The sequence below is a fragment of the Amphibalanus amphitrite genome, unplaced genomic scaffold (genome assembly GCF_019059575.1).
Source record: "Amphibalanus amphitrite isolate SeventyFive unplaced genomic scaffold, NRLGWU_Aamphi_draft 000388F_arrow, whole genome shotgun sequence".
Classification (NCBI taxonomy): Eukaryota; Metazoa; Arthropoda; class Thecostraca; order Balanomorpha; family Balanidae; genus Amphibalanus; species Amphibalanus amphitrite.
This window is the reverse complement of record NW_024881882.1, coordinates 226,839-253,516: the sequence shown is the minus strand read 5'-3', so window position 1 is coordinate 253,516 and position 26,678 is coordinate 226,839. Positions and strand designations below refer to the sequence as shown.

The following is a 26,678-nucleotide window of genomic DNA, read 5'->3' as shown; positions in this document are numbered from 1 at the left end:
ACATTACAGCCATGCCTCTGATACCGCCGAATGGGCGCAGGTCTGCCGGAAGCCAGTGGGTGACACGCGATAGTGGCCGCTCGGGTTCGGGGGCGGGTCTTAGTCTGGCGCGGTTCAGTGGCGCCCCAAGAGGGGGGGTCTGGGTATGCTGCCGGTATGTTGAGGGGCGGGGGAGGGAGGGGGGGGGGTCAAGGGGTGGGTCTGACGGTACAGCACCGCTTAGAGGGTATGAGTCTGAGTATAACCTTTTATACATAACTGGGGCTGGTTTCGGAAGTGGACATGACTTTCATATGTCTGTTCAGGATTAGTTTGTGTGTGCGTGTGGGGGGGCGGGGGGACGTGGGGCCAATGCCCCAGCCTAAGTCAGGTCGGGCATGCTTCGACAGTACAAAGTCGGCCCTCTAGTTCAAGGTTCGAGGCGCGGGTCAGGTTCGGCAGAGCTCAGGCTATTGTCTGCTTACAAGAGTATGACATTCAGCAGTGCAGGGTCGCCGGGGGCTGGGTTGGCGGGGGGGGGGGGGCGTTCCGCAGTATGCAGACTCGCCATGTGGTTGGGAGCAGTGGAAGGGGGGTGCCGATAGTTTATAAGTTAATCTCAGTCCTGGCGTGACTACCAGTTCGTAGTCTTTTTAGGCCTGCCATGGTTACTCATGAACTGTCTGCCGCGGCGCAGACTGCATTTTGTTAAAGGGGAGACTGCGTATTTTCGCAGTGTGGGATGATCTTCTGCAATCTGCAGTCTATTGGTTGTTGGGGACTCGAACATATGAAACTTTTAGTATGTGACTTGTCAGTGCAATCACGGCACATTCACATTTGCTCCAGTGCTTTACGAGGGTGTCAGCGCCCAGAGGCATTCTTTGGGAGAGCTTCCCAGCAAACATGCCCACATGGTTCCCATATGGGGCCCACATGGGCCCCCCACCTCTTACATATGGGTCCCACGTGGGCCACTCATGTGGGCCCCACATGGGAATGGCAGTGGGTGACACGTGGGACCCATATGGGCCAGCCCACGTAGGCCCCATATGGGACCCATGCGGCGCCCACATGGGACCCATATGGGCCAGCCCACACTGACCCCATATGGGACCCATTTGCCACCCACCTGGGAGTCCACATGGGACCCATTTGCCACCCACATGGGACCCATTTGCCACCCACATGGGACCCATTCGCCACCCGCATGGGCTACCCCACACTGGCCCCACATGGGACCCACTCGCCACTCAGCACCCGCCCTGTCCTACAATGCCTGCCCCACCCGGCCCCATTTACGCCACCCACCTGAATCTATGTAAACCCAATCCGCGGTACGCTCCCATTTGAAAGTGTCCCTCCCAGCCTGACGTTCAGCGGTGCTCTCGCACTGTCCGTCAATGTGCGATGTCATGCGAGACGAAATATGCTTCCTTCCAGCACTTTATTCCCATAAAAACAACAAACATCAGGCACAGTCCTGTATTTCTTTCTGCGCTCATCGAGACACAAGTCACTGGGCGGGCGGACGGCCTCGCCCCCGGTCTGATCGCTGGCCGTCACGGTCGCGGCAGTTTGTCAGCCACTTGCCGACGGCCTTTTCGAGATCCTTTTCTTGGCAGGTCACCGTCGGGTTCAGGTTGACAGCGTCTGTGAAATAAATAGGGCACACTAAGAAAGCCACAATGTAAGCACATTATCTGATAAGCGTTAAATGGACAGTCATTATAAAAAAAAAATTGGAAGCCAGGGAGCCTCCTTATTTTACTACCGTTGCTGAATTTCCATGAATCAAAAATGGATAGTTTGAGGACCAAAAATCGGGGAAACATTTTGCAAGAGCTTTTTGAACGAACCGTCACTATCAACTTGTTAACTTTTTTGCGAAGTGAAAAGTCCTGGGAAATACCTACGAGTATTTAATGGAAGTGAACGTTGAGGATAATGTGGGAAAAACGTGTTGACTTTATAAAGTTTAAAGAAAAGATCCAGGAAAGTTTTGTTATTGGAGGCCAATTCGAAACGGCGCACACATTGAAACATTGAGGATATTGATGCGATTTTTGCGATTATGCGATTATTGCGATTATTGCGATTATTGATGCGACACATTGAAACATTGAGGATATTGATGCGATTCAAAGCGTGCACACATTTCGTACATTGAGGGGCGATAGCGGGAGAACGGTGTCGAACTTCGAGAATCGGTCTTCAGCTCCTTGAACAGAAAGGTGGGGCCTACGAAATATCAAATTTAAACATGACATTGTCCCTTTAACTAATATTCGAAACAAACATTAAATGTTTCCCGTAATTTTCGCAGCCACTTCAAACGGAGGACCAGAGACCGACATTGGCTAGTTTTGATACAGACGGTGCGGAACGAGGAGCGCGATGTTTACTCATTAAATCGAATATCAACGCTGGTGTCAAACCATTTGTGACTGATGTCACGCATGGAACCTTTATTATGCTTTTCTAATTGACAAATTACTTATTTGAATGACCCATTCCCATGGTCGAACAGATTGGTGTGACCACCAAACTGTAAGGTACTCACGGAAGATCACCCGGAACAGCTTGGTCTTCCCAAGGCCGACCTTCCCGTGGCTTAATAAGGCTTTATTGGACACGCACACCACTCAGAGTCTGAACGCCAACTGGCCCGCCCAGACGCCGCAGCCCCGACAGCCGACCGGCCGGTCGGCCGGTCACCACCCCGGGCGGTGCAGAGGCGGCCCCAGGCCCCGTCCGGTGGGCCGAGCTCCGCCGGCGGGTCGCCCGCGCAGGGGCGGGCTCAGGCGACACAATCATACGACACAATCACAACATTGACTATCCAATATCAGCCGTAGCTGGTCTCACAAACATCAACTATGCGACTTCCTCACGTCGTCGAAGTGTATTTTGGAGGCATGAGACTAAACAGCGAGTTCTTGTTTCTTGTAATATCATACACATTGGACAGTGAAAAAATAAATAATGGGTTGCCCACATCCAGCCCACCTACACCCCACTACATGGGCTGCCCACGCAGTGCCCATGTTAAGCCCACCATACAGGAACACCGCGTGAATGCCTTTGTTCACCAAAATTCCTGGATATGCCCTCGTACATGGTGCAGGCAATCTCATTATCAATCATTATGCCTGCCAAAAAATGTGGGCAGCCCATGTGGGGCCCACATGCAGCCCATCTCTAGCCCATGGCCCACCTAGCCCACCATGCCCATCAACTGCCCATGTGGGGCCCACATGGGCATGCTGGCTGGGCGTTTGCCCATTTGGGCCCCATGTGGGCCCCGGAAGGATGTGCCCAGCTTGCTGGTGCCCAGTCTGCCCACATGCTGCCCGCATCCAGCCCAGATAGGTGTCGGGTCAGTTAACAAAGTTTTGTAGTAAAGTTTGCCCATTTGGGCCCCATGTGGGCCCCGGATGGGTGTGCCCAGCTTTCTGGTGCCCAGTCTGCCCACATGCTGCCCGCATCCAGCCCAGATAGGTGTCGGGCCAGCTACCAAAATTTTGTAGTAAAGGAAATGTTCATATCCCAGCAAACATGCCCACATGGTTCCCATATGGGGCCCACATGCCCCCCCACCTCTTCCATATGAGCCCCACATGGGAATACCAGTGGGTAACACGTGGGAACCACATGGGCCAGCCCACGTAGGCCCCATATGGGACCCACGCGGCGCCCACATGGGACCCATATGGGCCAGCCTACATTGACCCCATATGGCATCATGTATGAATTTGATATACTTGGAGTCCAAAATACACATGAACAACAGCCACCTTTTTTGCTTTTATGCACTTGGAGTAACTTAAATGGGGCCCACATGGGTGATCCATATGGGACCCACATGGGATGCCCATCTCCAGCCCACATGCGTTTGGCCCACCTGGCCCATTTATATCCCATATGGGGCCCATATGGGTAGCCCATCTGTAGCCCATGTCCCATGTGGGCCCATCTGGCCCATGTTCACCCCATATGGGACCCATGTGGGCATGTTTGCTGGGTTGACACTGCTGGAGAGATGCAGGTTGTTGATGGTCCATAGAGAATGCTACTTTTCTGTTGGTTCTGGCGTTTTGAACTAATATTTACACACCGTAACTCAGCAATGTATCGAGGCGTGGCAACGATAACCAGGACGGTCCTAGAAATTTGTTGCCTGCCAAATATTTCCTTAATGTCTGGGGCGTCTTAATAAAAGTCTTGAGTTGTCACATCCCCATGTCCAAATCCTATTGGTGCTATCTTGAGGAACGTTGCACTTCCCTCCCACTTCTATCTCGTTGAAGTTCAGCTGCACTGTAATTATCCCAGGTGGCTGACAGGGAGTGTCACTACAGCTGGTGACACGTGTCAGGCGCCTCGCTGACAGTGTCAACAGCTGCGGCACGTGCCCAAAATCGACACCGACCTGAGTGCGGCATCGAGCTAGACCAGAGGGACGTTTTAGTACACACAATTATTATGCAGCGCATATGAAAATTGCCGTGGTTGCTAAATTCACCTCAAGTGTTATTGAATGTCACGAAAAGTGCATACCGTAAACCGGGGTGAGTTGATATGGGGTGGTGAGTTGATATAAATTGCTCGAAAAATGTTAAAATGTGTGCTGCTCATCCATTTGTAAACCAATTTTTAGTTTTATTTTTCTGTGAAGTGAAGCAACCAATAAGTGATGCATATAGCTGAGAAAGGCATGCATGTGGTGCAGTGCCTTCTTAACACATTACTTTTTTCAAAGTCCTTTTTTTCTTCTGATTTTGAAACTAAGGAAAAGTCCCCACCCTACAGCAAAGACGGTGGATATTCATGAAACAACGTGCACTGGGAAAGAAACTACCATCAATTTACTGTTGATCCCAGGTAGTTTTGGGTTTCACCTATAACAACGCTTTTTTATAATTTTAAGAAAAGTGACAGGTGGTGAGTTGATATGCCATCAGGTGGTGAGTTGATATGCATGATAAAAGCTGATACCAGGCTGGTAGGCATGCAAATTAGCATGAAATATGGGTCTGACTCTGCAGGTAAGACAAAGTCAATTAGACCAACTCTTCTCCTTTTCTTTCCCCACATCATTCCATCAACCCCAAAAGCTTTAGTTTTTTCTGAATGCTTGAGACGAGGCCTGTTAGTATCACTGATGTTAGTTGTCGGACTTTCGTCCCCGTCTTGAGTTGAGATGTTAGTTTCACAACGTTTCAGCCAGTAGCTTCTCCGGCCGTAGTCAAGCCTGCCTCGATAGTGGAGAGGTTACAACCGTGGACCATCACCGGGGAAACCCGAGTTCGATTCCCGCTGACTACAGGAGCTTTCGAACTGTTTGACGCGTACGGCGCAACGCCACCAACATCCAGGTCCTTGAGGGTCAAAGAACACCTGACGAGTGACGACGGCCGGAGAGTAACTGGCCGAAACGTTATGAAACTGAATCTCAACTCAAGACGGGGACGAAGGTCCGACAACTAACATCAGTAACCCCAAAGTTTTTTTTTTTCTGTGGACATACCTAACATGCAAAAGGCACAGCACAGCTCCCTGTCAAGTCTCAAGATGGCTCCCTACAAGCTACAAAGGAACACTACGGAACACCTATATTACATACAGATTAAAAAAACTGTTATATTTATTCGTAGTTTCGAAAATGACAGAACTGTCATTTCTGTATGGCTGACAGCGCGGGAATTCTGATCTCGTGAAACTGATTAGTTTTCCTGCTTGGCAGTTGCCAACCGAGAATGAGAGGCAACATGAAATGGAACAAACAATATAAAGAAATTGACTGGTGTTTAGCCCTCGCCCGTATTCGTGTTTTGCCAGCGTTTAACGTATGGGGGGGGGGGGTCCGTTGGAATCCCATCGTCGTTTGGCCCCTGGTGGAGCTAGAGCTTCGCGGAAAAAATGAGCGTGTTGCCCGAGACGCGAGGAAGCCGATGATAACCAACTTGGTCATTGGTTAACCTTCCAGGCCAGGTCAATTACCCAGAAGTCGGGAAAATAGGGGGTTATTTGAAGTTCGTAAAGCGAGTTTATTATTTTTTGGCTGTTGCTGATCGCGAATGTCATGTTAGTTTTGCTCACAGATGTCTTCGTACATTTAGGCCAGGTCAGGTCAGGTCAGGTCAACCAGTAGGTATCCTGCCGGCTATCCATAGGGAGTGTCAAGTGTCAGCTACCACTGACGGTGTCGTAACATGTTACGAAGGCACTAAAACTACTTCATAAATGATCAAATGCATGTTAAATTCGAAATCGGCCCGAAAAAAACTACCCTAGAAACATGTAAAACTCCAAAAAGTGAACCAAGGTCACCAAAGGTCAATGACCTGACCTGACCTTCAGGTGACCTTGACAGTTGACACCCAAAATACTGCGTGGGACCAACATCATTTACATGTTTGGACGTTACAATCACAAAAAGACTGGAAATGCGCGGATAATGTGAGCCGACTACGCCAAATCGCGATTCCGGCCAAGCATGGTCTCGAGAATCAGGTCACAAGTCAAAAACCATTTGAGTCAGAGTCATGAAATCTTTAGAACATGTGTAAAATTGATAAACTCGAGAGGTACTGAAAGTTTCGTCGTGATCGGCCGCTTTTTGCGCGAGTTATGTGCGAAAAGCCGAGGTGGTCCGTTCGCCCGCCTATAAGTGCGAGGGTTAATTTTGGCTTTTGATGCCGAATTCTGTTTTATGTCGCTTAGAATACAGTCCGAATTAGATTCGCTTCACTTCACTTCATTAATATTTTGTTGACTACCAGTCAACAAAAGCTCAGAAGTATATGTATTCTTTCATTTCAATCCATTATTTCTGTCAGAGGCATATCAACCTTGACCCGCAACTGACAATGTGTTTTAATTACAAGAAAATACACTTGTAATTCCAAAATATATTGCCAGTTTTGATACCGTTGGCTTGAGGACACGTGACTAGCCAAGTTCAGAATGTTCTAAGTAAAACTAAGTATCATAAAGCGAAAAAATGATGCTGCTAAAATCAAGCCATTTTGATCGCGCTGTGTTGGACATGATTGCGTTTTCATGAATGTGAGGTCTGCTGCCAAACTACTAGCATTTTTCTAATGGTTTCTTTCAGGATGTGTTCTCTCATCCTTTTTTTAAACACTGGCATTTTATCAACTCACCTCTGAGCTTCTTTAGCCGAGAAATTTTGAAAAATCCAAAATCATATCAACTCACCCCCTGTGGGGTGGTGAGTTGATATGAACTTTGGCGTTTTAAAAAAGGGGCTTAATATATACATTTTCTATTCATTTTTGCTGATTGCCTCCCCAAGGCATGTGCCATGAAACTGGCACAAAAAGAATTCCGTAAATGAATGTGGCTTTTAACGAAATCTAGAATAACCTCAAAATCCATATCAACTCACCCCGGTTTACGGTACCTAATGCACATGCTTGAAATGAAGCACATTTTTATACTTATATGCGATTACGTAATATGTTATATTAGCACTTATATAACCAATCTCCAAGAGTCCAACAGCATTTTGTGACATTGTCCATCCCGTAACCCAACATATCAGCTATGGTAGCTATCTTGCTATCTTATTTTTTCTTGGATTTACATGTCCTCGCGAGTTATGATATCTTCATAATGAGCATCGATACTTAACCCGTTCACTGTTCAGCGTATAGTAGTCTCGGAACTCGGTTTGCTGAATATAGATACACCTCCGTTGAGGCACTTCCAGTGACTGGCAGCCCTGCCTGTATCCCCCGTAATCGGCCGTCCTACCCCGTACCCTCGTTATCAGCCGTCCTCATACACTGCCCCATTGCGTGGCACGGTCGGTAGCCGCACCGCCGCGCCACCGGGGTAAGAGCGATCGATCAAGGCCGAGGAGGACGGCCGTGAAACAGGCGCTCGTGGGGTGAAGTTTGCAGTATGCACAGACATGGCCTGTCTGGTCAGGGAAGGGTTATGAAAACAATGCGCAATCGGGGTATGAAGTTGTGTGACGCTCGCCTTAAAGGGACCCTCCCACCTTTAAAAAAGTTTATGAATTGGCATGAAAGTGATGTCGCTCGGTTCAGAAAGAGCGAAAACGAATATCTACCAAATTTCACCGAAAAATATTCACCGATTTTCAAGATATTAGACTTTTACTTTTGTTTACTTTTTGGGATCTCCGCTGTTCCTAGCGACTTTATTTAAAAGTGCGGCATTTGTTGCGCGCAACGCAGCATATACCACCGCGTGCTACAAAACGTTTTAGTCAAACATTTAACGGACGTTCGAAAGCCTGATGACGTCATCAGATTTAAGTGCCTATACCAATACATTGTGGCACTTATTTGCACAGATGTCAAAATCAAACTCAAATTTCTTTGCGATGAAGTAATTGCTGGAGAAACGGTTTTCACGGCACTGATTTTCAAAGAACGTCCATCAAGATGGCTATCTCAACTCAAATCTAATGTTAAGGTGGGACAGTCCCTTTAAGGTAAATAACTTTCAGCAAGTTACCTGCTTAAAAGTAAGAATGTAGAAGTTGCTTTGTTCTTTGTTGTTAGCTTTTGAGAATCGTGAAGTTGTTGCAGCCGGTCCCGTAGCTCAGTTGGTAGAGCGTTGGACTCCGCGTGGTGAGAGCACGCGTTCCCGGTTACAACAGTCCGGGTTCGAAGCGCGACGGGCGCTTGACATTTATGTACCTCCTGACAGGTATGGTTGCGGTTGGTGGCAGGCCGTAGCCAGGTGAAGTCAGTGAGGGGACCGGCCGTGCGCAGCTATGTGCGCACGTTAAACTTTGGACTCTAAATTCTGCCATAGAACTGGAATTGCGCGATCGGAGGGTAGAGGGCAGGGTCACCGCAACAAGCTTTGCTTAGCGGTGGCTCTGTCCTTGTGAATCCTTCCCATCAAAAAGGTTCGGGCTAAATTTATAAAAAAATCCAGCCTTTGGGAGCGTTTTGGTGTTTATCTTATAGTAAAAGCTAAGCATGTATTTTATGGAGCTGGACGTTACGATCTGAAGCATGCACCCATTGTTTTGAGCTATTGGTAATCAAAAACGTTATAAAAAACTTTCTTTTTTGCCTTACAATTCATGGTGGAGGAGTATATATTACTGACCGGGCCGACGAAATTATTTGGAAACGAGGTTTGCAAAATTGACGGAGGCCCGAGTGCGGAGCACGAGGGCCGGAGTCAAATTTTGCAAGCCGAGTTTCCAAATAATTTCGTACGGCTGAGGTCAGTAAGATTTTTCCTACATGCCGCATACCTGCTAAGTAGTTTCGACAGGTTTTGGTGACTTTTATACGATTGTTTTGTCCATAATTTCCTAACAGTGATTGCGCTACTGGCCTGCTGTGGATAAAGCTTAAAAGAAAATTTATAGAAGAAAATGCATCAAAATTCCTTATTTAAAAAAGAATCGCGTCTGAAAACATCAACTCAGAATGGCACAACAAGTGGATATCCAAGGAAGATAACACATGAATGATTTGCCACGACATAAGAACAAGAAGAAAGATAATATTCCTAGTGAATAAACGTGAATTTTTCATTGCTCTTGGAAGAATCTTTGCTTTATTCATGTGATCATATTTTGTTGATACCCTCTGGCTAAACTTCGTGAAATACATTATATTTTCATATTTTACATGTTTGGTTCGAGGAACGGACTACAAACTTTTGTACAAAATATTTCAAAATCCTTGATGAACAGAGCAGATATTGTTTACCAAAAATGTTAGTTTTCTAATTTTATGAGGCAAATATCATGCAATAAGGATGTCAATTATACGCTCCCTGTCAATTATACCTCTGGGCTAATGCGATAAACAATAGTTTAGAGGTCATTGCCCTGGGCAGTAAACCCGGGCAGTAAACTTTTGTTTCCTGCCCGGCCTATCAAATAACATGGCATTTTGACACCGACAGTTTCTTGGTCATAGTTTTACTGCCCGGCTCGTGCTGTGCTTAAGACATACCCCGGCATGTAGGAAAAGTTGATGGAACTATTTGCTGTGTTTGAGTCTGGTGAGTGGCGAATGTGGCGATGCAGCTACAATGCGTGTTTATCGGGCTCCCTGCGTCTGGTAGCACCTGGTAGCCGGTATCCTGTCGGACTCGGTCCTCCACAGCCCCTCTCCCCCCCGCCCCGCCCCCACCCGGCGGTGCCTCTGCCGGTGGCCCTTGACCGCCAGCCGCGGCCGGCGATCTCCGCATCACGTGATCACCGCGTGCCGCCCAGCCCCCAGTCACGTGGGCGGCTGTGAGCGAGCCGCCCGCTCCGCGGAAACGCGAGCGGAGCCGGAGGGGCGGGAGGAGCGGGAAGGAGACGCGAAGAGAGATGAGGACGAAGGGGAGGGGTAGTTGTGAACGGAATGAGTCGCTCTCGGTGTTGCGCTTAGTAAGAGGCGGACCATCTATCGAAATTAGAGTTGCAAAGTTTTCCCCAAAGGCTGCTACCGGCACCGCCCCGCCCCACAAAAATTTTCTGGGATACCGGCATGCTACCACGCCCCAAGCAAAAAACCGGCAAATTACCGGCATACTAAAAAACCTGCATTCTTGATTCTAGCTTACCCCTACAAGGGATGCCACATTTGGCATGCAGTACCTGTCCCACCCAGCAGCCATCCATTGTCCAAACCACAAATACCAGCAGGCTAATTTTGGCTGAGTTGGCCCCACAAATACCCACACTTTTGAAACTCAATTTCAGTCTATAACTGTTAAAGGGACCCTCCCACCTTCAAAAAAGTTTACGAATTGGCATGAAAGTGATGTCGCTCGGTTCAGAAAGAGCGAAAACGAATATCTACCAAATTTCACCGAAAAATATTCACCGGTTTTCAAGATATTATACTTTTACTTTTGTTTACTTTTTTGGGATCTCCGCTGTTTCTAGCGACTTTATTTTAGAAGTGCGGCGTTTGCGGCAGATGTTGCGCGCAAAAAGCATATACCACCGCGTGCTACAAAACGTTTTAGTCAAACATTGAAAAATCGTTAGATATCTGCGCTGACGTCACACATTCAGAGGGTATTCCTAAGCATTAGCCCCTCTGAATCAAAATGCTGCAATTTTGAAATTCAATATTTCCGATTTAAGGCATTTCTCGATGTTGTGAGTGCCGAAACCGGTAATTGTGAGCCAGGGACCCCATTTTGGCTATCTCAACTCAAATCTAATGTTAAGGTGGGAGGGTCCCTTTAAAATATCACCTGTGATCAAAGCGGTATTGCCTACAAAAAACTAACACATTCATCAAAAAGGCGAGGACAAAAAGAACTTGAATTACTGAAATGTGTTTCGAAAGACTGGACAGTGAGCACTGAGCAGTAATCACATTTACATTTCACAGGTGTTCTACTTTTCCACATTCTCCTAAAATGTTGCAGGCACCAGCCAAATGTTTAAAATCTAGATGGTCAAAACATAAACAAGTACAGATTCGGCCATCTTCCTGAGGAAGCGAGATCAACATCTACTGTTTCCTATCCACCATGGCTTGCTGGTTCGTGAATAAGATACGAATCATGTAAAAAAATGAGTTAATAACTCACTGGTCCTGAGAACAGTCACCAAATAATATGTATAAAAACGATATCTTCCAGCCTCTCCAACCTCAAACGGGAGCAAACAAAAGGTTATGAAGGATTTCGAAACAAATGCGCCATAACAGAGGCTTTTAAAGGGACCCTCCCACCTTAACATTAGTTTTGAGTTGAGATAGCCAAGTTTGCGGCCAGGCTCAGAAACCACCATTTATCCTGGTTGCAACCCCCGCAGCTTTATGGTGTTCAAGAAATTTCTTCCCTTTACTTGCAGGGTGGGACCAGCGTGGTCCCTATCTCTTAAAGGGACCATCCCACCTTAACATTAGTTTTGAGTTGAGATAGCCAAGTTTGCGGCCAGGCTCAGAAACCACCATTTATCCTGGTCGCAACCCCCGCAGCTTTATGGTGTTCAAGAAATTTCTTCCCTTTACTTGCAGGGTGGGACCAGCTTAGTCCCTATCTCTTAACCATTAGCGGTTTGTTGATGACGTCAGCAGTCATTTCAACGCCCGCCATTCCTTGAACCCGAGTTTTGCTGACCTTGAGCTCCCTTTTTTATCATCGTGAAATCCGTCGTCGGCGCTGAGAAAGCCTATTGCTTTTCATTTTAATTTGAATATTAGATGATACCCACCACTGGAACTTGGACTGATATTATACCAAGGCCGAAGATGATCAAGCTGCCTGCTATATCTGGAGCTTGGTGTTCAACTTCAACATGGAATGAAAAACAAAATATCAAAGCAAACTGGATATGGTACTGCAAGTTTAAGTCCAAAGAAATTTGAAGAGCTGACAATTGACATTAATTCTTTTCCCGCAAGGTTTCCATAGGAGATCACACCATGAAGAAATATTTTTGATGTTAACAGTTGAAAGGGGATTGATCTTCCAGTTTTGACGAAAGACGCTGCTGACTGTCTTTGGAAAAGGATGTCGGCATGAGGTGCAATTGTGCTTGTGAAGTGGTTATAACTGGTCTTTTCACAGTGTTAAATTAAATGTGCCATTGCAGCCAAGTGTGTTATCATGTAAGGTAAAATCAAAACTACAATGTTGGTTTTACGAGCATTGAGAAGGCTGGTAGGTAACACCTGCCTGTGCTCGTAAATCATGCTGCCAAAGTATTCTAAATTAATTTTATCATACACTTTTGTTGTCCAGAATGGTTGCACTATTGTTTGGTATCATATTATTCCATGTACAGTCTGTCTTAAAAGTACCGCGCAAAGTGGCGGTGGATCCATCAAGCCTGACCGAGAAAGGTCTGCTTTAATTTGAAAGTCACCGAACCAATTGAGCTGGGGAATGGACGAGGATGTCCATTGCTTCGGTGACCCAAATTTAGCAGGCCCTTCCTCAGTCAGGCTCGATGGATCCACCGCCACTTTGCGCGGTACTTTTAAGACAGACTGTACATATGGTAGTGTTACGTCCGACCAACATGTTACCAGATTTGAAGCTGTTACGTTACCTAAGTACCTAGGTACCTGTTTTTTTACTGGCGTGGTGAATGTCACCTGGATTTTGTTTTGAGGTGCAGACCTAGTAACTCTGACTACATGGGTTTGAAGCTATTATCTATTCTGTTTTTACTGGCCTGGTGAATGGCGACTGATGTTGTCCGTGGATGGCACTGAAACAAATTTTGAGTGTCAACTGCCATGTACAGTGTTTTAATACAATGCTGAGGGCTGAAAGTTGTCTTGTTTAGAGTGGTGAAAGTTCAGGATATGCCAGCCACCATGGTGGGTCAGAGTTAATGTGTTGCAGTCAGTTCGGCTTCGGCAAGCACACGGATGGGCATACGCATCAAGACCTGCTCTGCCATACTTTCAGCCAATTTTACCTAGGCAAGTCTTTTCTTTTTTTTCTGCCAAAAGCTATGACATTGTGAATTTCAGTGCTGTGGCCTGTGTGTAGCTTTCAGGAAAGCAATTCTAAATAAAGCTCTGATAAAGTGCATGAAATCAGCAATGCAGCCCTCTATTACATTTTCTACATCTTACTTGTTCCTTGCATTGAGAGAAAAATGCAATGTTATGAATTCGTTTATTCACATAATTTGACAAGCATGCAGTTACCTGCTACTATCACTGCACAAAACAGAGCAGAAAACATCAGTTGATCAAACACAAGACACAACAGAAGTTTACAACATAGGCCTGCCGAACCTGCTTCCTCCCACCACAGTTGATGCCATTTCCTAGCCTGGCTTGATGTGAGCACTGAATAGCTGCTTTGTCTAATTACAGCTCACTACCATTCAACTTAAACTACTCTCTTTAAAGTAAGAGTGAGAGCGTTCAGTGTTCATAGCAGCTCGACAGACGACAGACAACAAACATCTTGACAAACCAACCAGTATTTGATTTGGCTAATGATTTATGTGCCTGTTGTATCATGGCCAAACTACTTTAACAGCAATAATCCCTGTTTCATCTTGATCTTGCTTTTAATTCCATTTGAACTCAGATCTTGAAACAATCATCTGAAGTGATATCAGATACTGGCTTCTGTTTCTCTTGAAAGCAAGTTAAAACAACAATGATAAACTAAGGCAGGAGATGTGAGTTGTGGCAGTAGATTTTTGATTCAACATATGTCAACCTTATATTGCTTGAGACCTCTGTGACAGACAAACAAATATTTATAGTTTTTCGATAGTTTGGATTCTTGGCTTGATTTTGCAGATCAGCTGTGAACCTTGACTTTGAAATCACATAAATGTCATGGTACCCGAACGAATCCTCGCATGACATTTCTTCGTCCGCATTTCTTCGTCTACAAATCTTCGTCGGTGCATTTATTTGTCCATCAATGCTTACTCTTGCATATATTTGCGTTGAAGAAGAAATGCGAGCCGATTTTCATATACACTGATGCGAGACAAAGTAATGCGATACGAATAAATGCCCTGACGAAGATTTGCAGACGAAGAATTGCGATACGAAAAAATGCCATAAGAAGAATTGTCCTGGAATCCTTTGTTGGCCATCATATATTGACCTTGATAAGATAAACGCATCATTCGCGCAATATTTGTCGCACTTTGATACCAAATTATTGCTTCCAAATGCCGACGTAAAGAAAACCTTTATGTGACGTCATAGAAACAGCGGAGTTCCCAAAAAGTAAACAAAAATAAAAGTCTTATATCTCGAAAACGGTTGAATATTTTCCGGTAAAATTTGGTAGATGTTCATTTTCGCTCTTTGTGATTCACGCTACATCACTTTTATGCCAATTCATTAACTTTTTTGAAGGTGGGAGGGTCCCTTTAACCATTACGGGAATCTGATGACGTCATCAGGCTTTCGAACGTCCGTTAAATGTTTGACTAAAACGTTTTGTAGCACGCGGTGGTATATGCTGCTTTGCGCGCAACAAATGCCGCACTTTCAAATAAAGTCGCTAGGAACAGCGGAGATCCCAAAAAGTAAACAAAAGTAAAAGTCTAATATCTTGAAAACCGGTGAATATTTTTCGATGAAATTTGGTAGATATTCGTTTCTGCTCTTTCTGAACCGAGCAACATCACTTTCATGCCAATTCATTAACTTTTTTGAAGGTGGGAGGGTCCCTTTAACCAGCTGAATAAAACGCTGCAAAAAAAAAGTTTTACGACTGCAAGCCACTGCCTCGTGAATGATTATATTAATAAAAATTATCCAACACAATATTAAATTATAATGAAATCAACAATGTGAGTGTAATTCACTACAAGAAAATTCATTTCTCTTCAGTTATTCAACCAAAAAAGGGTATATGAATAAATACCTATTACGTCATCAGATTACATCCATTCATTAGGGGAGAGAGCATCTCAATCTTAAAAGTAAATCCTTGGTCACAGATAACAGTAGTACTACTGTTATCTGTACAGTAGTACTACTGTTATCTGTGCCTTGGTTGTATTATTTTGTGCCACTTTGTGTCAATTTTGCCTTCATGATGTGTTTTCTTCTAAAGATAAGACAAAATGTCAGTTCAAATCCATTTTCATTTAATTATGGGACCAGTCAGGCTCAGGGCTACCTAACACCTGCCTTTTCAGCTGGATTGTCAGTGTCAAATTCTTTGTAGAGTTTCTCAGACCACATCTCATGATCTCAAGACTCAAGGCCAGTTTCCAAACAATGTGTTTTTTGGTGTTTTGATTCTGCCTTTTCCCCTAGGGAATGTTGTCATGAACATTTATTTATTTTATTGTGTTATACATATTACCTACCATTAGACTTACTAATTGATCGTGCTTTTGCAACATGAATGAGCACCATTCCGATTCTTCCTTTTGTAGACCACAGTAGATTCTTGACAATTCTAATTATAACCAAGCCTGTGAAATGCTGAGGTCCATGTGTTACCCCTACCCTTAGCAATGGAACGTCTACCACAAAATGTATCTTGCAGTGGTTAATATTGCTGTTTTATTACAATTTGAGAGCCTCTTAGTGTCCAAAGTTTGAATCTTTTGCTGATATTTTTTTTGCACAAAATCAAAAATACCGGCATGCTACCGGCAAGACATGCCAGATACCACGAAAAAACCTGCGGTAGTGAAAAATTGCCGGCATGCCGGTAGTGCGGTAGGGAAATTTTGCAACTCTAATCGAAATGCCAGCCGTCCGTCTGGCCCATCGTGCTGTTACAAAGAACAACAAATCAATAAACAAAAACTGGTGGGTTTTCAGTGGTAAACAAGAAGTTTGATTGGTAGGTGTTTTTATTTGTTTATGCAAATACAAGAATTAAGCATTCTTTCCTACCTACTCTATGCAGAGGCGGATCCAGCTCAGAGTTTTTTTTGGGGGGGGGGCAACCATAACAACTTATCGATTCTTTCCATGCCTCATCCATAGGCGTAATGTTAAAATTATGCCGTTTTGGGAGGGGCAACTGCCCATTTTGCCTCCCCCCTGGATCCGCCACTGACTATGGATATTTTTTACGTAGAGGAAGGCATAGGTAACTCTGGGGATTTTGACCGCCGATTTTGAAGTAGACCGACCGCATTACTCCATCGCCGCAGGCGGTGTCCATGGGGATCGGACAGTGCACGAGCCTCTGACTGCCATCCATCCATCCATCCGTTTATTGGTAATACAAATTTAACGCATAATTTACATATATATAAAAATCAAAACGTCCGTATGTATGTATGTATGTATGTATGTATGTATGTATGTATGTATGTATGTGACGCGTCAGTCACGCTTGGCGGGCTATTGCTCCGGAACGGTGCGGGCTACGGGGGTGAAATTTTGGTGCCGAGTCGGACCCGTGCATCTGTTTGTTGTATTAAATTTTGGAGGGGGTGCGTGCAGCGGTGTGCACGTGGCAGACGCATCTTTGCGGGATTTTTGGCCGCGGCCGGCGCCGAGCAGACGGCACGCGCCTTAGGCTCAGTTTCTTCGCTTGCCAAACTGAGCAAAATCAGAGCCGGAAGGTCACTGACCTTTGGCAATGAATACCGGAACAGAGCACCGCCGGCCAAGAGGAGACGCAACATTTATCTGGCAATAACTCGGCCGCTACTGGGCCGATTTAAATGAAAATTGATTTATTACGCTGCGCGTAATGCTGTCCCTCTAGTTTACATATATAAAAATCAAAATGTCTGTACGTATGTAACGCGTCCGTCACGCTTGGCGGGCTATTGCTCCGGAACGGTGCGGGCTACGGGGGTGGAATTTTGGGTGCAAGTCGGACGCGTGCATCTGTTTGTTGTATTAAATTTTGGAGGGGGTGCGCTCGCCGGTTTGCACGTGGCGGGCGCATCTTTGCGGAATTTTGGCCGCGGCCGGCGCCGATCAGAGAGCACGCGCATTAGGCTCAGTTTCTTCGCTTGCCAAACTGAGCGAAATCAGAGCCGGCAGGTCACTGACCTTTGCCAATGAATACCGGAACAGGGCACCGCCGGCCAGGAGGAGACGCCAAATTTATTCTGGCAATAACTCGGCCGCTACTGGGCCGATTTTAATGAAAATTGATTTATTACGCTGCGCGTAATGCTGTCCCTCTAGTCTATATTATAAATCCTAAATAATCCGCCGCCGCCGTGTGCGACGTAGTCACTTTGTAGCGCTTATTGCGGCGGCGTCCGTTGACCTACGGCCGTGAAATTTTACAGCGATGTGGGCCACCTTTACACGTAGGTCGTATTAACTTTTGGACATGATGCGGCCAGGGGTGCGCCCGCGGCGCGTGCTCGCGCGCCCATAGGGTTAACATTAGAATTGGCAAAAACACGCTATTGCTCGGGAACGGTAAGGGCTACGGGGGTGAAATTTTCACTGCAAGTCGGACGCGTGCACTCATTTGTCGTATTAAATTTTCGAGGGTGCGGGTTCAGCGGTGTGCACGTGGTGGGGCCGCGACCGGCGCCGAGCAGAGGGCACGTGCTTTAGGCTCAGTTGTTCGCTTAAAAAACTGAGTGGGCCGGCAGGTCATTGACCTTTGACAACGAAGGCCGACACAAGGCACCGCTCGCCAAGGGGATTCACCAGAAAATACAAATAATTTATTTTTGCAACATCTCAGCCGTTTCTGGGCCGATTTAGCTGAAACTTGGACTGTCGCTGGTAGTGTAGGGTAGGGTAGGGTAGGGTAGGGTAGGGTAGGGTAGGATTGGGTAGGGGATTGTAGGGTAGGGTAGGGTAGGGTAGGGTAGGGTAGGGAATTGTAGGGTAGGGGTAGGGTAGGGTAGGGTAGGGGTAGGGTAGGGTAGGCAGACTTGTGATCAGCTCAGTTGAGCCGGCTCAAAAATCAGCTCAGCTCATGAGCCGGCTCAACATTTTGCCAAATTGTTGAGCTGTGAGCTGAGCCGGCTCTGTAATGCATTGAGCTGAGCTGCTGTCTGAGCTGAGCTGAATGAGCTTGAGCTGAGCTGAGCTGAATGAGCTTGAGCTGAGCTGAGCTGAGCTGAGCTGAGCGAGCTGAGCTGAGCTGATTGAGCTGAGCGAGCTGAGCTGAGCTGAGCTGATTGAGCTGAGCTGAGCTGATTGAGCTGAGCTGAGCTGATTGAGCTGAGCTGAGCTGAGCTGATTGAGCTGAGCTGAGCTGAGCTGAGCTGAGCTGATTGAGCTGAGCTGATTTAGCTGAGCTGAGCTGATCCAGTTCTAATTCTTTTCAGTTCATGCTTGGAAATTAACTCAGGATTTGATGCTTCAGCTATGAGCTAGCTATGGAGTGAGCAATTACACTGCCTTCGTGATCGCACTTAAAAATATCAAAACTCTAAAGAAATCAATATTAATCACTAATCAAGCTTAATTTATTTCATCCATGTTGCATGGAAATTGGAAGACCAGGGTCTTGGCCAATTTACAGGCTAATACAGCCAGTCTCAAGTTTCAAGTCTGACTGCAAGATGAATACCTACTGTCAGGCTTTGATGCTTCGCCTTGACCCTCTGCTCCGCAATGTACAATTCAGCATTCTTCACTTTGTTATTTAAGCAGTTATTTAAATTGATTTTATCGATAAGGGTTCTTACCTCTGCATAAAATATTTACAATTAGGAATTAGCAAATGTTCCTCTTCGTTGGTTGAATGTGGGCTAAGCAACCATATCCTATTGAAAGTGGGGTGGGGCAGAGGCGCTAACTGGAACTCTCACCTTCTGATGTCCATAATATGGGAAAAGCTCCCTTATTCACACGCCGACTATGAATTCTAATTGTGTTGACATTGCCTTGGTTGAGATCAGGGTGGTGTTTGGTTTCACTCAAGGTTTCACTGATAACAGCACGCTGCTATCACACGTGTCAAATGGGGTTTCCATGGAGATATAAACAAACTCTTATCTCCAAGTTCCAACACTACCCCAAAATGTAACGTCAGCTCCTGGCAGGGTGCCAAGAGCGGATGGCGGCGTGGGCGTGCTGCTCTCGGCCGTGAAACACCGCCTAGTTGAGATGATTCCATGGCGTTTTTTTCGTCTAGCAGATTTTCGTCCGACTTTTCTTCGTCTGGCATTTTTTCGTCTGTACATTTTTTCGTCTGTAAACTTTTTCGTCCAGACTTTTTTCGTTCGTATATTTTGAACTTATATGTTATGTTAACATCGCGGGTGCACACTCTGATAACATGTGATAACACTGCCAAGAACAGTCCATTTCATGTAACTATAGTCTGAGTCCAAGTAGACGCACGACTCGCAAAGTCTCAAGGTCTTAATGAGCTTATCTCTTTTGCCCATTGTGTAAGTTGCCTCGCTCCTTGTTAGAGGAGACTTACTTATGCGCCAAGAGTTGGTCTGTTTTTTAACCCTCGCCCGTATTGGTGTTTTTCCAGCCGCGAACGTATAAGGGGGCGGGGGTCCGTTGGACCCCCCCCCTTGCCGTTTCGTCCCTGATCGAGCTAGAGCTTCGCGGAAAAAACGAGCGTGCTGCCCGCGACGAGAGGAAGCCGATGATACCCAATTTTAAGGTCCTAGGTTATCGGTTGACCTTCCAGGTCAGGTCAATGACCCAAAAGTCGGGAAAATCGGGACCTGTTAGAACGTCGTAAAACGTGGCTGCTATGGGGTTTTTTCGGGGTGCTGATCACGAATATCATGTTAGTTATGATCACTGATGATGTCTTTATGCATTGAGGCCAGGTCGGGTCAGGTCAGGTCAACCAGTAAGGATTTTGCCGGGTATTCGTAGTAGCCTCTGACAGCTTCGTAACATGTTACGAAGGCACCAAAACTGCTTCGTAAATGTTCAAATGGTTGCTAAATTCGAATTCAGCTCCAAAACTAGCCTAGAAACATGTAAAACTCGAAAAAGTGAACCGAGGTCATCAAAGGTCAATGACCTGACCTGACCTTCCGGTGACCTTGACACCCACCCTAATGCATGGGAGCAACATCATATGCCATGTTTGAACACTTGAAACCACAAAAAGACTGCTAACGCGCGGCTAATGCGAGCCGACATACGCCGAATCGCGATTCCGGCCAAACATGGTCTCGAAAAGTAGGTCACAGGTCAAAGGTCATTAGGGTCAGGGTCATGAAATTTTCAGGATAGGTGTAAAATTGATTATCGCGAGGGTACTGAAAGTTTCGTCGCGATCGGCCGCTTTTTACGCGAGTTATTCGCGAAAAACAGAGGGGGGTCCGTTCGACCCCCCCCCTATACGGGCGAGGGTTAAGCATGTCCGATTTAAAAAGAACGACTGAGCGATCTAAGCGTGAATTTAACTGAGCGGAAACTGAGCTAAGCTGAATTGAGCGGAAACTGAGCTGAGCTGAACGGGAACTGAGCTGAGCTGAGCTGAGCGGAAACTGAGCTGAGCTGAGCGGAAACTGAGCTGAGCTGAGCGGAAACTGAGCTGAGCGGAAACTGAGCTGAGCTGAGCTGAGCGGAAACTGAGCTGAGCTGAGCTGAGCGGAAGCTGAGCTGAGCTGAGCTGAGCGGAAACTGAGCTGAGCTGAGCTGAGCGGAAACTGAGCTGAGCTGAGCTGAGCGGAAACTGAGCTGAGCTGAGCTGAGCGTGAGCGGAGCACAGCCGGTTTGAGCGGAGCGTGAGCTGAGCTGAGCCGTGTTAAACTGAGCGGGAGCTGAGCGGGAGCGGATAAAACGGAGTTGAGCTGAGCGAGCTCACTTTTTTCTTGAGCTGTCACAAGTCTGAGGGTAGGGTAGGGGTAGGGTTGAGTTAAAATAGGGCCTAGGGTAGGGTAGGGTAAGGTAGGGTAGGGTAGGGTAGTGTAGTGTAGTGTAGTGTAGTGTAGTGTAGTGTAGGAGTAGGGTAGGGGTAGGGGTAGGGTTGAGTTAAAAAAGGGTCTAACATACAAAAGACTTGGACACTCCGCAACTATCGCTATTATATTAAAAACAGCTACTCAAATCTACCCAAATAATACAGCTAAAATACAAGCTACTCACCCAAACTAATGCATCCGTCACATATAATTAATCAAAACATACAGTTATCGCGTAAACCTGTACCTCTAGTCTATCTATATTATAAATCCTAAAAAGTACCCCGCCGTGTGCGACGTAGTCACTTTGTAGCGCTTATTGCGGCGGCGTCAGTTGACCTACGGCCGTGAAATTTTACAGCGATGCGGGCCACCTTTACACGTAGGTCGTATTAACTTTTGGACATGATGCGGCCGAGGGTGCGCCCGCGGCGCGTGCTCGCGTGCCCATAGGGTTAACATTAGAATCGGCAAAAACACGCTATTGCTCGGGAACGGTAAGGGCTACGGGGGTGAAATTTTCACTGCAAGTCGGACGCGTGCACTCATTTGTCGTGTCAACTTTTCGAGGGGGTTGGTTCAGCGGTGTGCACGTGGTGGGGCCGCGACCGGCGCCGAGCAGAGGGCACGTGCTTTAGGCTCAGTTGTTCGCTTAAAAAACTGAGTGGGCCGGCAGGTCATTGACCTTTGACAACGAAGGCCGACACAAGCACCGCTCGCCAAGAGGATTCGCCAGTAAATACAATTAATTTGTTTTTGCAATATCTCAGCCGTTTCTGGGCCGATTTAGCTGAAACTTGGACTGTCGCTGGTAGTGTAGGGTAGGGTAGGGTAGGGTAGGGTAGGGTAGGGTAGGGTAGGGTAGGGTAGGGTAGGGTAGGGTAGGGTAGGGAAGGGTAGGGTAGTGTAGTGTAGTGTAGTGTAGTGTAGTGTAGTGTAGTGTAGTGTAGGAGCAGGGTAGCGGTAGGGGTAGGGTAGGGTAGGATAGGGGTAGGGTTGAGTTAAAATAGGGCCTAGGGTAGGGTAGGGTAGGGTAGGGTCGGGTAGTGTAGTGTAGTGTAGTGTAGTATAGTGTAGTGTAGTGTAGGAGTAGGGTAGGGGTAGGGTAGGGTAGGGTAGGGGTAGGGTAGGGGTAGGGTAGGGTAGGGTAGGGTAAGTTAGGAGTAGGGTAGGGTAGGAGTAGGGGTAGGGGTAGGTAGGGTAGGGTAAGGTAGGGTAGTGTAAGGGGGAAGGGTAGGGTAGTGTAACGGTAGGGTAGGGTAGGGTAGGGTATGGTAGGGTAGGGTAGGGTAGGGTAGGGTAGGGTAGGGTAGGGTAGGGTAGTGTAGGGGTAGGGTAGGGTAGGGTAGGGTACAGTAGGGTAGGGGTAGGGGTAGGGTAGGGTAGGGTAGGGTAGGGTAGGGTAGTGTAAGGGTAGGATAGGGTAGGGTAGGGTATGGTAAGGTCGGATAGTGTAGGGGTAGAGGTAGGGGCAGGGTAGGGTAAGGGTAGGGGTAGGGTAGGGTAGGGTAGGGTAGGTTAGGGGTAGGGGTAGGGTAGGGTAGGGTAGGGTAGGGTAGGGTTGAATTGAGTAACATCCTAACTTATTAAGGGCTCGAACAACTCGCATGCATCACCATCATACTTTATAGTTCAATTAAAAGCAGTTACCCAGTTCTACACAAATAATACCAATAAAAATGCAAGTTTCTACACCCAAACTAATGCATCCGTTTATCATACATATCAAAACATACAGTTATCGCGTAAACCTGTACCTCTAGTATATAGTAAAATAAGAGGAGGCACAAAAGCCAAAGGGCTTAAGTCTCGGTGCCGTGTGAATAATATGTGGGTGGTTTGGATGCCGAATAATGTTTTTTGATCCACTTGTTGAAGTCTGAGAGGGGCAATGCGGCAGCTGTGCTGATTCCTCCCGCCCTGTGCGGTGCCAACTGTGTCAGACCAAAGGCACACATTCAGACGTTGCCATGGAGCCGACCATGTGACTCAACCGTTCCGCACCGCTCGGCGGGTCAGCCGGGGCGCTTCCCGATGCGATACGACAGGCTGACATTTGATACGCTGCCGGCTTGTGCAATATGCAACTCTGGGGGCCGGGCGGTGGGTGTTAGGTAGTGATACGGCTGGCATGTGCAGGCTCGAGAGTGGGCCGGAATCTGATTACGCGAGCATGCTATATAGCACGTGCTCAATGCAATGGGAACAAACGACCCAGTAGTGGTTGCAACTTGCAGTTTAAAAAATAATTGTTAAAATAACGCCCGTGTTTGAACCATGTAACAACTGCAATAACGATTCAGCGTTATGTAATTTATAAATCGCCGCTTGCTGTTGAACATTGGCACTTGCATGACGGGAGGCATTTTTGGTATTAGCATTTAGCTTGCCCCCACATTGACATGAATTTGATTATTATTGACTCCTGCCCTAATGAGAAATGTCCCTATTCGCTACTTTAATTTCATTTTGTCCTGACATGTAGGCTGGAGCAAAAACAAACCTGTTTTTATTCAACCAGCAGTCTCAGTAAGACGAATACATGGAGACTATCTGCGTAAGGCTTTTGCTTCCTCGGCAATATGGAGGCTCCGTCCAAGAGGTCCTTAAAGGGACCCTCCCACCTTCAAAAAAGTTAATGTATTGGCATGAAAGTGATGTCCCTTGGTTCAGAAAGAGCGAAAACGAATATCTACCAAATTTCACCGAAAAATATTCACTGGTTTTCAAGATATTAGGCTTTTACTTTTGTTTACTTTTTGGGATCTCCCCTGTTACTAGTGACTTTATTTGGAAGCAATAATTTGGCAGCCTTAAAGTGCGGCAGACGTTGCGCGCAAAGCAGCGTATACAACCACGTGTTAACGATGGTTTTAGTCTAAGATTTAAAAATCGTTAGATCTCCGCTGACGTCACAAATTCTAAGGGGGCATTCCAATGCATTAGCCCCTTAGAATCCGAAAACTGCAAGTTTGAAATTCCATATCTTCGAATTAAAGCATTTTTCGATGTTGTGAGTGCCCAAACCGGTATTTGCAGGCCATGGCCACCAATTTGGCTATCTCAACTCAAAACTAATGTTAAGGTGGGAGTGTCCCTTTAAAGGGACCCTCCCACCTTCAAAAAAGTTTACGAATTGGCATGAAAGCGATGTCATCGGTTCAGAAAGAGCGAAAACGAATATCTACCAAATTTCACCGAAAAATATTCACCGGTTTTCAAGATATTAGACTTTTACTTTTGTTTACTTTTTGGGATCTACGCTGTTCCTAGCGACTTTGTTTGGAAGCAATAGTTTGGCAGCTGAAAGTGCGGCACTTGTTGCGCGCAAAGCAGCATATACCACCGCGTGCTACAAAACGTTTTAGTCAAACATTTAAAAATCGTTAGATATCTGCGCTGACGTCACACATTCAGAGAGGTATTCCTATGCATTAGCCCCTCTGAATCAAAATGCTCCAATTTTGAAATTCAATATTTCCGATTTAAGGCATTTCTGGATGTTGTGAGTGCCGAAACCGGTAATTGTGAGCCAGGGACCCCATTTTGGCTATCTCAACTCAAATCTAATGTTAAGGTGGGAGGGTCCCTTTAAAAATGCGTGTTCTGTACCCAGCGCACAGTGGAAGCCGGTAGAAGGTTAGATGGGTTAACATGCCGTTCAATAGCTACTGCACCGCCCACCGGCATGCGGGGTGTGGTCCCTTTCCTTTACGGCGCTCGGTGTCCACGACAACAAGTGCACGCTGAGCCTTGGCAGTGGGCTAATTCCAGCTCACTGCATGATAATCCAGTTTCATCCAGCACTGTGGCTGTTTGAAGCCGTATTTGGCAGAGCGTGAGTGCCGTAACGTGCTTAGTTATGGCCGTATTCCCCATTTATTCGTCCTGGTAATCGCGGCATAGTTTTCGTTAGTGCAACCGACGTCCAGCCTTACACCAGTTTCCAATTTTAATCTAGTTCTTAGCAGAGCCAGGTCAAGGTGAGTTGTATATAACTTTCAGTCTTCAGTGCCTTTTAATGCGTGAATAATAGCGTAAAAATATTTCGTTTTAATTTTTTAGGCCTGTCATGTGAATGCTAATAATTCAACGTAGACATCAAGTGTCGTTTCTGATATGCAATTTCATCAATATTTTAATGTTTTACAGGCAGTCTATAAAAACAAAAGTCTTTTTGATACGGTTCCTATAGTTCTCTCTTTCCAACGAGCTTAAAATTAAAACAAAACAAAACTTAGCTCCCGAGGTTCAAGGTTCTGTGGCGTTTTGGGGTGACGTGCCTCTGTAATTATAAGTTAACCTGTTAAATTGTTTAATACCGCCGCACTCGTGACGGTGGGCCGGCAGTTCAGCGGGTAACAGTGCCCACTGGGACGGCCAGGCAGTCGTATAGCGCTGTAAAGATCCTGCTGGGAACCGAAATAACGTCACGCCTGCGTGATATGGGACGTGGAGGAGTTTCGTCATTCCCCTGATGCAACCAGGCCCATGTCGTCCCCTATCTCCCTGTGTGTCCAAGTGCACAGATGACGTCACACGAAGGGGCGGAGTCGGGGGCGGAGCCTGGCGCAACGGCCGCCATATTTGAATTTGTTTTATTAGAATGTATTCTATATTTTGGGTTTCAGTCAATTGTTGTCGATAGTTTTATGAACGGTTAGCTGTAATATAAGTGATTTATCAAGAAAAAACACATATTCTGCTTGCAATTTCGATTTAAGTACGACCCGCGCCTAGATTCGAACGCACGATCTTTGGATTACGGCGCAAGCATCCTAACCACTACACTACCGCGGCGGCGTGGCGGCCGGCGGAAGGGAGGTTGCAGAGGCATGGGGGCTTTTTACGCATTTTTGGAAAAAAACTAATGGGTTTAGTGAAAAACGTTTCTCAGATAATTCGAAGAAAAATGTCTCGGCTTTCCGATGATGCACTTAGTTTTGTGCTAGCTTAAGCAGAATTTGTTCTACAGCGCTTCAAAAATCGCCCATTTGCATAGGACTTAAACGGGACTTCAAGACTTGCCCCCAGATGACGTCACGAGCTGACGTCACGATCAGGTAGAATCGCCGGACGACCCTACCTGGTATATAGGGCCTTGGATGCAACTGAGTCAACTCACTTCTCAACTTCTCAGTGATTTGTAGAAGTAACTCTTCTACGTCAGTTGGCTCCAAGTGACACGATAGGACGTAGCTATGATTGTTTAATGATGTTTGTTATCCCTTTTGTCGAATACATATATGCAAGTAGTGGAGAGCTTTCACGACAGAATAAGCAATGATGGCAACCCCGCAACGCCTACCAAAAACTCAAGTAATGCACCTAAAGAAACGCAATCAAGCGCTCTTTATTTCAAGACTCTTGTTAGTCACAACACAACGGAGGGGAGAATCGAGAATCGACCCAACAAACGAACCAAGCAGAAGAGGCACGGATCTTG

At 46.3% G+C, this 26,678-nt stretch overlaps 1 protein-coding gene and 1 long non-coding RNA gene across 5 annotated transcripts in view; one reads left to right on the top strand and one right to left on the bottom strand.

Moving 5' to 3' along the window:
- Positions 1-26,678, top strand: part of LOC122390252 (glutamate synthase [NADH]-like) — a 111,026-nt gene that overhangs the window by 1,261 nt on the left and 83,087 nt on the right. The window lies entirely within an intron of this gene.
- LOC122390255 lies at positions 1,449-2,689 on the bottom strand. Its single transcript, XR_006258117.1, has 2 exons — positions 2,543-2,689; positions 1,449-1,632 (listed from the first exon to the last, which is right to left on the bottom strand). It is a non-coding gene; the product is annotated as an uncharacterized LOC122390255 (long non-coding RNA).